Raw genomic sequence first — 14,991 nt, 5'->3', positions numbered from 1 at the left:
ATCTGTCATTTATCATTTGTCATTTGCCATATGTCATCTGTCATCTGTCATCTGTCACCTGTAATCTGTCATCTCTCATCTGTAATCTATCATGTGTCATCTGTAATCTATCATCTGTCATCTGCCATTGGCCATTTGTCATCTGTCATCTGTCATTTGTCATCAGTCATCTGTCATTTATCATCTGTCATTTGCCATCTGTCATCTGTCATCTATCATCTGTCATCTGTCATCTGTCATCTGTCATCTGTCATTTATCATCTGTCATTTGCCATCTGTCATCTGTCATCTATCATCTGTCATCTGTCATCTATCATCTGTCATCTGTCATCTGTCATCTGTCATCTGTCATCTGTCTTCTGTCATTTGTCATCTGTCATCTGTCATCTGTTATCTGTCATCTGTCATCTGTCATCTGTCATCTGTCATCTGTCATCTGTCATCTGTCATCTGTCATCTGTCATCTGTCATCTGTCATCTGTCACCTGTAATCTGTCATCTCTCATCTGTAATCTATCATATGTCATCTGTAATCTGTCATCTGTCATCTGCCATTGGCCATGTGTCATCTGTCATCTGTCATTTGTCATCAGTTATCTGTCATTTATCATCTGTCATTTGCCATCTGTCATCTGTCATCTATCATCTGTCATCTGTCATCTGTCATCTGTCATCTGTCATCTATCATCTGTCATATGTCATATGTCATTCTTCATATGTCATCTATCATCTGTCATCTGTAATCTGTCATGTGTCATCTGTCATCTGTCATATGTCATCTGTCATCTTTCATATGTCATCTATCATCTGTCATCTGTAATCTGTCATGTGTCATCTGTCATCTGTCATCTTTCAGCTGTCATTTGTCATCTGTCATCTGTCATTTGTCATCTGTCATCTGTCATTTGTCATCTGTCATATGCCAACTGTCATCTGTCATCTATCATCTGTCATGTGTCATCTGTCATCTGTCATCTGTCATCTGTCATCTGTCTTCTGTCATTTGTCATCTGTCATCTGTCATCTGTTATCTGTCATCTTTCATCTGTCATCTGTCATCTGTCATCTGTCATCTGTCATCTGTCGTCTGTCATCTGTCATCTGTCATCTGTCGTCTGTCATCTGTCATGTGTCATCTGTCATCTGTCATCTATCATCTGTCACCTATCATCTGTCATCTGTCATCTGCAACAGGTCATCTGTCATATGTCCTATCTCATCTGTCATCTTTCATATGTCATCTATCACCTGTCATCTGTCATCTGTCATGTGTCATCTGTCATCTGTCATCTGTCATCTATCATCTGTCACCTGTCATCTGTCATCTGCAATAGGTCATCTGTCATATGTCTTATTTCATCTGTCATCTTTCATATGTCATCTATCACCTGTCATCTGTCATCTGTCATGTGTCATCTGTCATCCGTCATCTGTCACATGTCATCTGTCATCTGTCATTTGTCAGCTCTCGTCTGTCATCTGTCATCTGTCATCTGTCATCTGTCGCCTGTCATCTGTCATCTGCAATCGGTCATATGTCATCTGTCTTCTGTCATTTGTCATATGTCATCTGGCATCTGTCATCTGTCATCTGTCGCCTGTCATTTGTCATCTGGCATCTGTCATCTGTCATCTGTCATCTGTCATCTGTCATCTGTCATCTGTCATCTGTCATCTGTCATCTGTCATCTGTCATCTGTCATCTGTTATCTGTCATCTGTCATCTGCCATCTGTCATCTGTCATCTGTCATCTGTCATCTGTCATCTGTCATCTGTCATTTGTCATCTGTCATCTGTCTTTTGTCATTTGTCATCTATTATCTGTCATCTGTCACCTGTCATCTGTCATCTGTCATCTGTGATCTGTCATCTGTAATTTGTCATCTGTCATCTGTCATCTGTCATCTGTCATCTGACGCCTGTCATCTGTCATCTGTAATCGGTTATATTTCATATGTCATCTATCATCTGTCATCTGTAATCTGTCATGTGTCATCTGTCATATGTCATCTGTCAGCTTTCATATGTCATCTATCATTTGTCATCTGTAATATGTCATGTGTCATCTGTCATCTTTCATCTGTCATTTTTTATCTGTCATTTGCCATCTGTCATCTGTCATCTATCATCTGTCATCTGTCATCTGTCATATGTCATCTGTCATCTGGCAACTGTCATCTGTCATCTGTCATCTGTCATCCGTCATCTGTCTTCTGCCTTTTGTCATCTGTCATCTGTTATCTGTCATCTGTCATCTGTCACCTGTCATCTGTCATCTGTCACCTGTCATCTGTCATCTGTCATCTGTCATCTGTCATCTGTCATCTGTCATCTGTCATCTGTCATCTGTCATCTGTCTTCTGTCATTTGTCATCTGTCATCTGTTATCTGTCATCTGTCATCTGTGATCTGTCATCTGTCATCTGTCATCTGTTATGTGTCTTCTGTCATTTGTCATCTGTCATCTGTCTTCTGTTTTTTGTCATCTGTCATCTGTTATCTGTCATCTGTCATCTGTCATCTGTCATCTGTCATTTGTCATCTGTCATCTGTCATTTGTCATCTGTCATTTGCCAACTGTCATCTGTCGTCTATCATCTGTCATCTGTCATCTGTCATCTGTCATCTGTCTTCTGTCATTTGTCATCTGTCATCTGTCATCTGTTATCTGTCATCTGTCATCTGTCATCTGTCATCTGTCATCTGTCATCTGGCAACTGTCATCTGTCATCTGTCATCTGTCATCCGTCATCTGTCTTCTGCCTTTTGTCATCTGTCATCTGTTATCTGTCATCTGTCATCTGTCACCTGTCATCTGTCATCTGTCACCTGTCATCTGTCATCTGTCTTCTGTCATTTGTCATCTGTCATCTGTTATCTGTCATCTGTCATCTGTGATCTGTCATCTGTCATCTGTCATCTGTTATGTGTCTTCTGTCATTTGTCATCTGTCATCTGTCTTCTGTTTTTTGTCATCTGTCATCTGTTATCTGTCATCTGTCATCTGTCATCTGTCATCTGTCATCTGTCATTTGTCATCTGTCATCTGTCATTTGTCATCTGTCATTTGCCAACTGTCATCTGTCGTCTATCATCTGTCATCTGTCATCTGTCATCTGTCATCTGTCATCTGTCTTCTGTCATTTGTCATCTGTCATCTGTCATCTGTTATCTGTCATCTGTCATCTGTCATCTGTCATCTGTCATCTGTCATCTGTCATCTGTTATCTATCATCTGTCATCTGTCATCTGTCATATGTCATCTGTCATCTGGCAACTGTCATCTGTCATCTGTCATCTGTCATCCGTCATCTGTCTTCTGCCTTTTGTCATCTGTCATCTGTTATCTGTCATCTGTCATCTGTCACCTGTCATCTGTCATCTGTCACCTGTCATCTGTCATCTGTCATCTGTCATCTGTCATCTGTCATCTGTCATCTGTCATCTGTCATCTGTCATCTGTCTTCTGTCATTTGTCATCTGTCATCTGTTATCTGTCATCTGTCATCTGTGATCTGTCATCTGTCATCTGTCATCTGTTATGTGTCTTCTGTCATTTGTCATCTGTCATCTGTCTTCTGTTTTTTGTCATCTGTCATCTGTTATCTGTCATCTGTCATCTGTCATCTGTCATCTGTCATCTGTCATTTGTCATCTGTCATCTGTCATTTGTCATCTGTCATTTGCCAACTGTCATCTGTCGTCTATCATCTGTCATCTGTCATCTGTCATCTGTCATCTGTCTTCTGTCATTTGTCATCTGTCATCTGTCATCTGTTATCTGTCATCTGTCATCTGTCATCTGTCATCTGTCATCTGTCATCTGTCATCTGTCGTCTGTCATCTGTCATCTGTCATCTGTCATCTGTCATCTGTCACCTGTAATCTGTCATCTCTCATCTGTAATCTATCATGTGTCATCTGTAATCTGTCATCAGTCATCTGTCATTTATCATCTGTCATTTGCCATCTGTCATCTGTCATTTGTCATCAGTCATCTGTCATTTATCATCTGTCATTTGCCATCTGTCATCTGTCATCTATCATCTGTCATCTGTCATCTGTCATCTGTCATCTGTCATCTGTCATCTGTCATCTGTCATCTATCATCTGTCACCTGTCATCTGTCATCTGCAATAGGTCATCTGTCATATGTCTTATTTCATCTGTCATCTTTCATATGCCATCTATCACCTGTCATCTGTCATCTGTCATGTGTCATGTGTCATCTGTCATCTGTCATCTGTCATCTATCATCTGTCACCTGTCATCTGTCATCTGCAATAGGTCATCTGTCATCTGTCATCTGTCATCTATCATCTGTCATCTGTCATCTATCATCTGTCATCTGTCATCTGTCATCTGTCATCTGTCATCTGTCATCTGTCATCTGTCTTCTGTCATTTGTCATCTGTCATCTGTCATCTGTTATCTGTCATCTGTCATCTGTCATCTGTCATCTGTCATCTGTCATCTGTCGTCTGTCATCTGTCATCTGTCATCTGTCATCTGTCATCTGTCATCTGTCATCTGTCACCTGTCATCTGTCATCTGTCATCTGTCATCTGTCATCTGTCATATGTCATATGTCATCTGTCATCTGTCATCTGTCATCTCTCATCTGTAATCTATCATATGTCATCTGTAATCTGTCATCTGCCATTGGCCATTTGTCATCTGTCATCTGTCATTTGTCATCAGTTATCTGTCATTTATCATCTGTCATTTGCCATTGGCCATTTGTCATCTGTCATCTGTCATTTGTCATCAGTCATCTGTCATTTATCATCTGTCATTTGCCATCTGTCATCTGTCATCTATCATCTGTCATCTGTCATCTGTCATCTGTCATCTGTCATCTGTCATCTGTCATCTGTCATCTGTCATCTGTCATCTGTCATATGTCATATGTCATCCTTCATCTGTCATCTATCATCTGTCATCGGTCATCTATCATCTGTCATCTGTCATCTGTCATCTGTCATCTGTCATCTGTCTTCTGTCATTTGTCATCTGTCATCTGTCATCTGTTATCTGTCATCTGTCATCTGTCATCTGTCATCTGTCATCTGTCATCTGTCGTCTGTCATCTGTCATCTGTCATCTGTCATTTGTCATCTGTCATCTGTCACCTGTAATCTGTCATCTCTCATCTGTAATCTATCATGTGTCATCTGTAATCTATCATGTGTCATCTGTAATCTGTCATCTGTCATCTGCCATTGGCCATTTGTCATCTGTCATTTGTCATCAGTCATCTGTCATTTATCATCTGTCATTTGCCATATGTCATCTGTCATCTATCATCTGTCATCTGTCATCTGTCATCTGTCATCTGTTATCTGTCATCTGTCATCTGTCATCTGTCATCTGTCATCTGTCATCTGTCGTCTGTCATCTGTCATCTGTCATCTCTCATCTGTAATCTATCATGTGTCACCTGTAATCTATAATGTGTCATCTGTAATCTGTCATCTGTCATATGCCATTGGCCATTTGTCATCTGTCATTTGTCATCAGTCATCTGTCATTTATCATCTGTCATTTGCCATATGTCATCTGTCATCTGTCATCTGTCACCTGTAATCTGTCATCTCTCATCTGTAATCTATCATGTGTCATCTGTAATCTATCATCTGTCATCTGCCATTGGCCATTTGTCATCTGTCATCTGTCATTTGTCATCAGTCATCTGTCATTTATCATCTGTCATTTGCCATCTGTCATCTGTCATCTATCATCTGTCATCTGTCATCTATCATCTGTCATCTGTCATCTGTCATCTGTCATCTGTCATCTGTCTTCTGTCATTTGTCATCTGTCATCTGTCATCTGTCATCTGTCACCTGTAATCTGTCATCTCTCATCTGTAATCTATCATATGTCATCTGTAATCTGTCATCTGTCATCTGCCATTGGCCATGTGTCATCTGTCATCTGTCATTTGTCATCAGTTATCTGTCATTTATCATCTGTCATTTGCCATCTGTCATCTGTCATCTATCATCTGTCATCTGTCATCTGTCATCTGTCATCTGTCATCTATCATCTGTCATATGTCATATGTCATTCTTCATATGTCATCTATCATCTGTCATCTGTAATCTGTCATGTGTCATCTGTCATCTGTCATATGTCATCTGTCATCTTTCATATGTCATCTATCATCTGTCATCTGTAATCTGTCATGTGTCATCTGTCATCTGTCATCTTTCAGCTGTCATTTGTCATCTGTCATCTGTCTTTTGTCATCTGTCATCTGTCATTTGTCATCTGTCATATGCCAACTGTCATCTGTCATCTATCATCTGTCATGTGTCATCTGTCATCTGTCATCTGTCATCTGTCTTCTGTCATTTGTCATCTGTCATCTGTCATCTGTTATCTATCATCTTTCATCTGTCATCTGTCATCTGTCATCTGTCATCTGTCATCTGTCGTCTGTCATCTGTCATCTGTCATCTGTCGTCTGTCATCTGTCATGTGTCATCTGTCATCTGTCATCTATCATCTGTCACCTATCATCTGTCATCTGTCATCTGCAACAGGTCATCTGTCATATGTCCTATCTCATCTGTCATCTTTCATATGTCATCTATCACCTGTCATCTGTCATCTGTCATGTGTCATCTGTCATCTGTCATCTGTCATCTATCATCTGTCACCTGTCATCTGTCATCTGCAATAGGTCGTCTGTCATATGTCTTATTTCATCTGTCATCTTTCATATGTCATCTATCACCTGTCATCTGTCATCTGTCATGTGTCATCTGTCATCCGTCATCTGTCACATGTCATCTGTCATCTGTCATTTGTCAGCTCTCGTCTGTCATCTGTCATCTGTCATCTGTCGCCTGTCATCTGTCATCTGCAATCGGTCATATGTCATCTGTCTTCTGTCATTTGTCATATGTCATCTGGCATCTGTCATCTGTCATCTGTCATCTGTCGCCTGTCATTTGTCATCTGGCATCTGTCATCTGTCATCTGTCATCTGTCATCTGTCATCTGTCATCTGTCATCTGTCATCTGTCATCTGTCATCTGTCACCTGTCATCTGTTATCTGTCATCTGTCATCTGCCATCTGTCATCTGTCATCTGTCATCTGTCATCTGTCATCTGTCATCTGTCATCTGTCATCTGTCATTTGTCATCTGTCATCTGTCTTTTGTCATTTGTCATCTATTATCTGTCATCTGTCACCTGTCATCTGTCATCTGTCATCTGTGATCTGTCATCTGTAATTTGTCATCTGTCATCTGTCATCTGTCATCTGTCATCTGTCATCTGACGCCTGTCATCTGTCATCTGTAATCGGTCATATTTCATATGTCATCTATCATCTGCCATCTGTAATCTGTCATGTGTCATCTGTCATATGTCATCTGTCAGCTTTCATATGTCATCTTTCATTTGTCATCTGTAATATGTCATGTGTCATCTGTCATCTTTCATCTGTCATTTTTTATCTGTCATTTGCCATCTGTCATCTGTCATCTATCATCTGTCATCTGTCATCTGTCATATGTCATCTGTCATCTGGCAACTGTCATCTGTCATCTGTCATCTGTCATCCGTCATCTGTCTTCTGCCTTTTGTCATCTGTCATCTGTTATCTGTCATCTGTCATCTGTCACCTGTCATCTGTCATCTGTCACCTGTCATCTGTCATCTGTCATCTGTCATCTGTCATCTGTCATCTGTCATCTGTCATCTGTCATCTGTCATCTGTCTTCTGTCATTTGTCATCTGTCATCTGTTATCTGTCATCTGTCATCTGTGATCTGTCATCTGTCATCTGTCATCTGTTATGTGTCTTCTGTCATTTGTCATCTGTCATCTGTCTTCTGTTTTTTGTCATCTGTCATCTGTTATCTGTCATCTGTCATCTGTCATCTGTCATCTGTCATCTGTCATCTGTCATCTGTCATCTGTCATCTGTCATCTGCAATCGGTCATCTGTCATATGTCATATTCATCTTACATTTTTCATATGTCCTCTATCATCTGTCATCTGTAATCTGTCATGTGTCATTTGTCATCTGTCATCTTTCATCTGTCATCTGTCATCTGTCATTTGCCATCTGTCATCTGTCATCTATCATCTGTCATCTGTCATCTGTCATATGTCATCTGTCATCTGGCATCTGTCATCTGCCATCTGTCATCTGTCATCTGTCATCCGTCATCTGTCATCTGTCATATGTCATCTGTCATCTGGCATCTGTCATTTGTCATCTGTCATCTGTCATCTGTCATCTGTCTTCTGTCTTTTGTCATCTGTAATCTGTCATCTGTCATCTGTCATCTGTCATCTGTCATCTGTCATCTGTCATGTGTCTTCTGTCATTTGTCATCTGTCATCTTTCTTCTGTTTTTTGTCATCTGTCATCTGTTATCTGTCATCTGTCATCTGTCATCTGTCATCTGTCATCTGTCATCTGTCATCTGTCATCTGTCATCTGCAATCGGTCATCTGTCATATGTCATATTCATCTGTCATCTGTCATATGTCCTCTATCATCTGTCATCTGTAATCTGTCATGTGTCATCTGTCATCTGTCATCTTTCATCTGTCATCTGTCATCTGTCATTTGCCATCTGTCATCTGTCATCTATCATCTGTCATCTGTCATCTGTCATATGTCATCTGTCATCTGGCATCTGTCATCTGCCATCTGTCATCTGTCATCTGTCATCCGTCATCTGTCATCTGTCATATGTCATCTGTCATCTGTCATCTGTCATCTATCATCTGTCATCTGTCATCTGTCATCTGTCATCTGTCATTTGTCATCTGTCATCTGCCATCTGTCATCTGTCTTCTGTCATTTGTCATCTGTCGTCTGTTATCTGTCATCTGTCATCTGTCATCCGTCAGCTGTCATCTGCCATTGGCCATCTGTCATCTGTCATTTGTCATCTGTCATTTGCCATTTGTCATTTGTCATTTGTCAGCTATCATCTGTCATCTGTCATCTGCCATTGGCCATCTGTCATCTGTCATCTGTCATCTGTCATCTATCATCTGTCATCTGTCATCTGTCATCTATCATCTGTCATCTGTCATTTGTCATCTGTCATCTGTCATCTGTCATCTGTCATCTGTCATCTGTCATCTGTCATCTGTCATCTGTCATCTATCATCTGTCATCTGTCATCTGTTATCTGTCATTTGTCATCTGTCACCTGTCATCTGTTATATGTCATCTGTCAACTGTCATATGTCATATCTTATACGTCATCTGTAATTTATCACGTGTCTTCTGTCATCTGTCATCTGCATCTGCATCTGTCTTATGTAATCGGTCATTTATCATCTGCCATTGGCCATTTGTCATCTGTCATCTGTCATCTGTCATCTGTCATCTGTCATGTGTCATCTGTCATATATCATCTGTCATCTGTCATTTGTCATCTGTCATCTGTCATCTGTCATCTGACATCGGTCATCTGTCATCTGTCATCGGTCATCTGTCATCTGTCATCTGTCATCTGTCATCTGTCATCTGTCATCTGTCATCTATCATCTGTCATCTGTCATCTGTCATCGGTTATCTGTCATTTGTCATCTGTCACCTGTCATCTGTTATATGTCATCTGTCAACTGTCATATGTCATATCTTATACGTCATCTGTAATTTATCACGTGTCTTCTGTCATCTGTCATCTGCATCTGCATCTGTCTTATGTAATCGGTCATCTATCATCTGCCATTGGCCATCTGTCATCTGTCATCTGTCATCTCTCATCTGTCATTTGTCATTTGTCATTTGTCATCTGTCATCTGTCATCTGTCATCTGTCATCGGTCATCTGTCATCTGTCATCTGTCATCTGTCATCTGTCATCTGTCATCTGTCATCTGTCATCTGTCATTGTCATCTGTCATCTATCATCTGTCATCTGTCATCTGTCATCTGTTACTGTCATTTGTCATCTGTCACCTGTCATCTGTTATCTGTCATTTGTCATCTGTCACCTGTCATCTGTTATATGTCATCTGGCAACTGTCATATGTCATATCTTATACGTCATCTGTAATTTATCACGTGTCTTCTGTCATCTGTCATCTGCATCTGCATCTGTCTTATGTAATCGGTCATCTATCATCTGCCATTGGCCATCTGTCATCTGTCATCTGTCATCTGTCATCTGTCATCTGTCATCTGTCATTTGTCATTTGTCACCTGTCATCTGTCATATGTCATCTGTCAACTGTCATATGTCATATCTTATATGTCATCTGTAATTTATCACGTGTCTTCTGTCATCTGTCATCTGCATCTGCATCTGTCTTATGTAATCGGTCATCTATCATCTGCCATTGGCCATCTTTCATCTGTCATCTGTCATCTGTCATCTGTCATTTGTCATCTGTCATCTGTCATCTGTCATCTGTCATCTGTCATCTGTCATCTGTCATCTGTCATCTGTCATTTGTCATTTGTCACCTGTCATCTGTCATATGTCATCTATCATATGTCATCTGTCAACTGTCATATGTCATATCTTATATGTCATCTGTAATTTATCACGTGTCTTCTGTCATCTGTCATCTGCATCTGCATCTGTCTTATGTAATCGGTCATCTATCATCTGCCATTGGCCATCTGTCATCTGTCATCTGTCATCTGTCATCTGTCATCTGTCATCTGTCATCTGTCATATGTCATCTGTCATCTGTCATCTGTCATCTGTCATCTGTCATCTGTCATTTGTCATTTGTCACCTGTCATCTGTCATATGTCATCTGTCAACTGTCATATGTCATATCTTATATGTCATCTGTAATTTATCACGTGTCTTCTGTCATCTGTCATCTGCATCTGCATCTGTCTTATGTAATCGGTCATCTATCATCTGCCATTGGCCATCTGTCATCTGTCATCTGTCATCTGTCATCTGTCATTTGTCATCTGTCATCTGTCATCTGTCATCTGTCATCTGTCATCTTTCATCTGTCATCTGTCATCTGTCATTTGTCATTTGTCACCTGTCATCTGTCATATGTCATCTATCATATGTCATCTGTCAACTGTCATATGTCATATCTTATATGTCATCTGTAATTTATCACGTGTCTTCTGTCATCTGTCATCTGCATCTGCATCTGTCTTATGTAATCGGTCATCTATCATCTGCCATTGGCCATCTGTCATCTGTCATCTGTCATCTGTCAACTGTCATCTGTCATCTGTTATCAGTCATCTGTCATCTTTCATCTGTCATCTGTCATTTGTCATTTGTCATTTGTCATCTGTCATCTGTCATGTGTCATCTGTCATGTGTCATGTGTCATATGTCATCTGTCATTTGTCACCGGTCATCTGTAATTTATCACGTGTCTTCTGTCATCTGTCATTTGTTATCTGTCATCTGCATCTGCCATATGAAATATGTTAACTGTCATTTGTCATCTTTCATCTGTCATCTGTCATCTGTCATCTATCATCTGTCATCTGTCATCTGTCATCTGTCATCAGTTATCTGTCATTTGTCATCTGTCAACTGTCATCTGTTATATGTCATCTGTCAACTGTCATATGTCATATCTTATACGTCATCTGTAATTTATCACGTGTCTTCTGTCATCTGTCATCTGCATCTGCATCTGTCTTATGTAATCGGTCATCTATCATCTGCCATTGGCCATCTGTCATCTGTCATCTATCATCTGTCATCTGTCATCTGTCATCTATCATCTGTCATCTGTCATTTGTCATCTGTCATCTGTCATCTGTCATCTGTCATCTGTCATCTGTCATCTGTCATCTATCATCTGTCATCTGTCATCTGTCATCTGTTATCTGTCATTTGTCATCTGTCACCTGTCATCTGTTATATGTCATCTGTCAACTGTCATATGTCATATCTTATACGTCATCTGTAATTTATCACGTGTCTTCTGTCATCTGTCATCTGCATCTGCATCTGTCTTATGTAATCGGTCATCTATCATCTGACATTGGCCATTTGTCATTTGTCATCTGTCATCTGTCATCTGTCATCTGTCATCTGTCATCTATCATCTGTCATATATCATCTGTCATCTGTCATTTGTCATCTGTCATCTGTCATCTGTCATCGGTCATCTGTCATCTGTCATCTGTCATCTGTCATATGTCATCTGTCATCTGTCATCTGTCATCTGTCATCTGTCATCTATCATCTGTCATCTGTCATCTGTCATCTGTTATCTGTCATTTGTCATCTGTAACCTGTCATCTGTTATATGTCATCTGTCAACTGTCATATGTCATATCTATTACGTCATCTGTAATTTATCACGTGTCTTCTGTCATCTGTCATCTGCATCTGCATCTGTCTTATGTAATCGGTCATCTATCATCTGCCATTGGCCATCTGTCATCTGTCATCTGTTATCTGTCATCTGTCATTTGTCATTTGTCATTTGTCATCTGTCATCTGTCATCTGTCATCTGTCATCGGTCATCTGTCATCTGTCATCTGTCATCTGTCATCTGTCATCTGTCATCTGTCATCTGTCATCTGTCATCTGTCATCTGTCATTGTCATCTGTCATCTATCATCTGTCATCTGTCATCTGTTACTGCCATTTGTCATCTGTCACTTGTTTTCTGTTATATGTCATCTGTCAACTGTCATATGTCATATCCTATACGTCATCTGCATCTGTCTTATGTAATCGGTCATCTATCATCTGCCATTGGCCATCTGTCATCTGTCATCTGTCATCTGTCATCTGTCATCTGTCATCTGTCATCTGTCATCTGTCATCTGTCATCTGTCATCTGTCATCTGTCATCTGTCATTTGTCATCTGTCATCTGTCATCTGTCATCGGTCATCTGTCATCTGTCATCTGTCATCTGTCATCTGTCATCTGTCATCTGTCATCTGTCATCTGTCATCTGTCATCTGTCATTGTCATCTGTCATCTATCATCTGTCATCTGTCATCTGTCATCTGTCATCTGTTACTGCCATTTGTCATCTGTCACCTGTCATCTGTTATATGTCATCTGTCAACTGTCATATGTCATATCTTATACGTCATCTGTAATTTATCACGTGTCTTCTGTCATCTGTCATCTGCATCTGCATCTGTCTTATGTAATCGGTCATCTATCATCTGTCATTGGCCATCTGTCATCTGTCATCTGTCATCTGTCATCTGTCATCTGTCATCTGTCATTTGTCATTTGTCACCTGTCATCTGTCATTTGTCATCTGTCAACTGTCATATGTCATATCTTATATGTCATCTGTAATTTATCACGTGTCTTCTGTCATCTGTCATCTGCATCTGCATCTGTCTTATGTAATCGGTCATCTATCATCTGCCATTGGCCATCTGTCATCTGTCATCTGTCATCTGTCATCTGTCATTTGTCATCTGTCATCTGTCATCTGTCATCCGTCATCTGTCATCTGTCATCTGTCATCTGTCATCTGTCATCTGTCATATCTTATATGTCATCTGTAATTTATGACGTGTCTTCTGTCATCTGTCATCTGCATCTGCATCTGTCTTATCTAATCGGTTATCTATCATCTGCCATTGGCCATCTGTCATCTGTCATCTGTCATCTGTCATCTGTCATCTGTCATCTGTCATCTGTTATCTGTCATCTGTCATCTGTCATCTGTCATCTGTCATCTGTCATCTGTCATCTGTCATTTGTCATTTGTCACCTGTCATCTGTCATATGTCATCTGTCAACTGTCATATGTAATATCTTATATGTCATCTGTAATTTATCACGTGTCTTCTGTCATCTGTCATCTGCATCTGCATCTGTCTTATGTAATCGGTCATCTATCATCTGCCATTGGCCATCTGTCATCTGTCATCTGTCATCTGTCATTTGTCATCTGTCATCTGTCATCTGTCATCTGTCATCTGCCATCTGTCATCTGTCATCTGTCATCTGTCATCTGTCATCTGTCATCTGTCATCTGTCATCTGTCATCTATCATCTGTCATCTGTCATCTGCCATTGGCCATCTGTCATATGTCATATATCATCTGTCATCTGTCATCTGTCATCTGTCATCTGTCATCTGTCATCTGTCATCTGTCACCTGTCATCTGTCATCTGTCATCTGTCATCTGTCATCTGTCATCTGTCATCTGTCGTCTGTCATCTGTCATCTGTCATTTGTCATTTGTCACCTGTCATCTGTCATATGTCATCTGTCAACTGTCATATGTCATATCTTATATGTCATCTGTAACTTATCACGTGTCTTCTGTCATCTGTCATCTGCATCTGCATCTGTCTTATGTAATCGGTCATCTATCATCTGCCATTGGCCATCTGTCATCTGTCATCTGTCATCTGTCATCTGTCATCTGTCATTTGTCATCTGTCATCTGTCATCTGTCATCGGTCATCTGTCATCTGTCATCTGTCATCTGTCATCTGTCATCTGTCATCTGTCATCTGTCATCTATCATCTGTCATCTGTCATCTGTCATCTGTCATCTGTCATCTGTCATCTGTCATCTGTCATCTGTCACCTGTCATCTGTCATCTGTCATCTGTCATCTGTCATCTGTCATCTGTCGTCTGTCATCTGTCATCTGTCATTTGTCATTTGTCACCTGTCATCTGTCATATGTCATCTGTCAACTGTCATATGTCATATCTTATATGTCATCTGTAACTTATCACGTGTCTTCTGTCATCTGTCATCTGCATCTGCATCTGTCTTATGTAATCGGTCATCTATCATCTGCCATTGGCCATCTGTCATCTGTCATCTCTCATCTGTAATCTGTCATGTGTCATCTGTCATCCTTCATCTATCATCTGTCATCTGTCATTTGTCATCTGTCATCTGTCTTTTGTCATTTGTCATCTGTTATCTGTCATCTGTCATCTGTAATCTGTCATCTGTCATCTGTCATCTGTGATCTGTCATCTGTGATTTGTCATCTGTCATCTGTCATCTGTCATCTGTCATCTGACGCCTGTCATCTGTCATCTGTAATCGGTCATAT

This window comes from Condylostylus longicornis, unplaced genomic scaffold, assembly GCF_029603195.1.
Source record: "Condylostylus longicornis isolate FDR11 unplaced genomic scaffold, ASM2960319v2 ptg000220l, whole genome shotgun sequence".
Lineage (NCBI taxonomy): Eukaryota > Metazoa > Arthropoda > Insecta > Diptera > Dolichopodidae > Condylostylus > Condylostylus longicornis.
Note: the sequence above shows the minus strand (reverse complement) of the source record.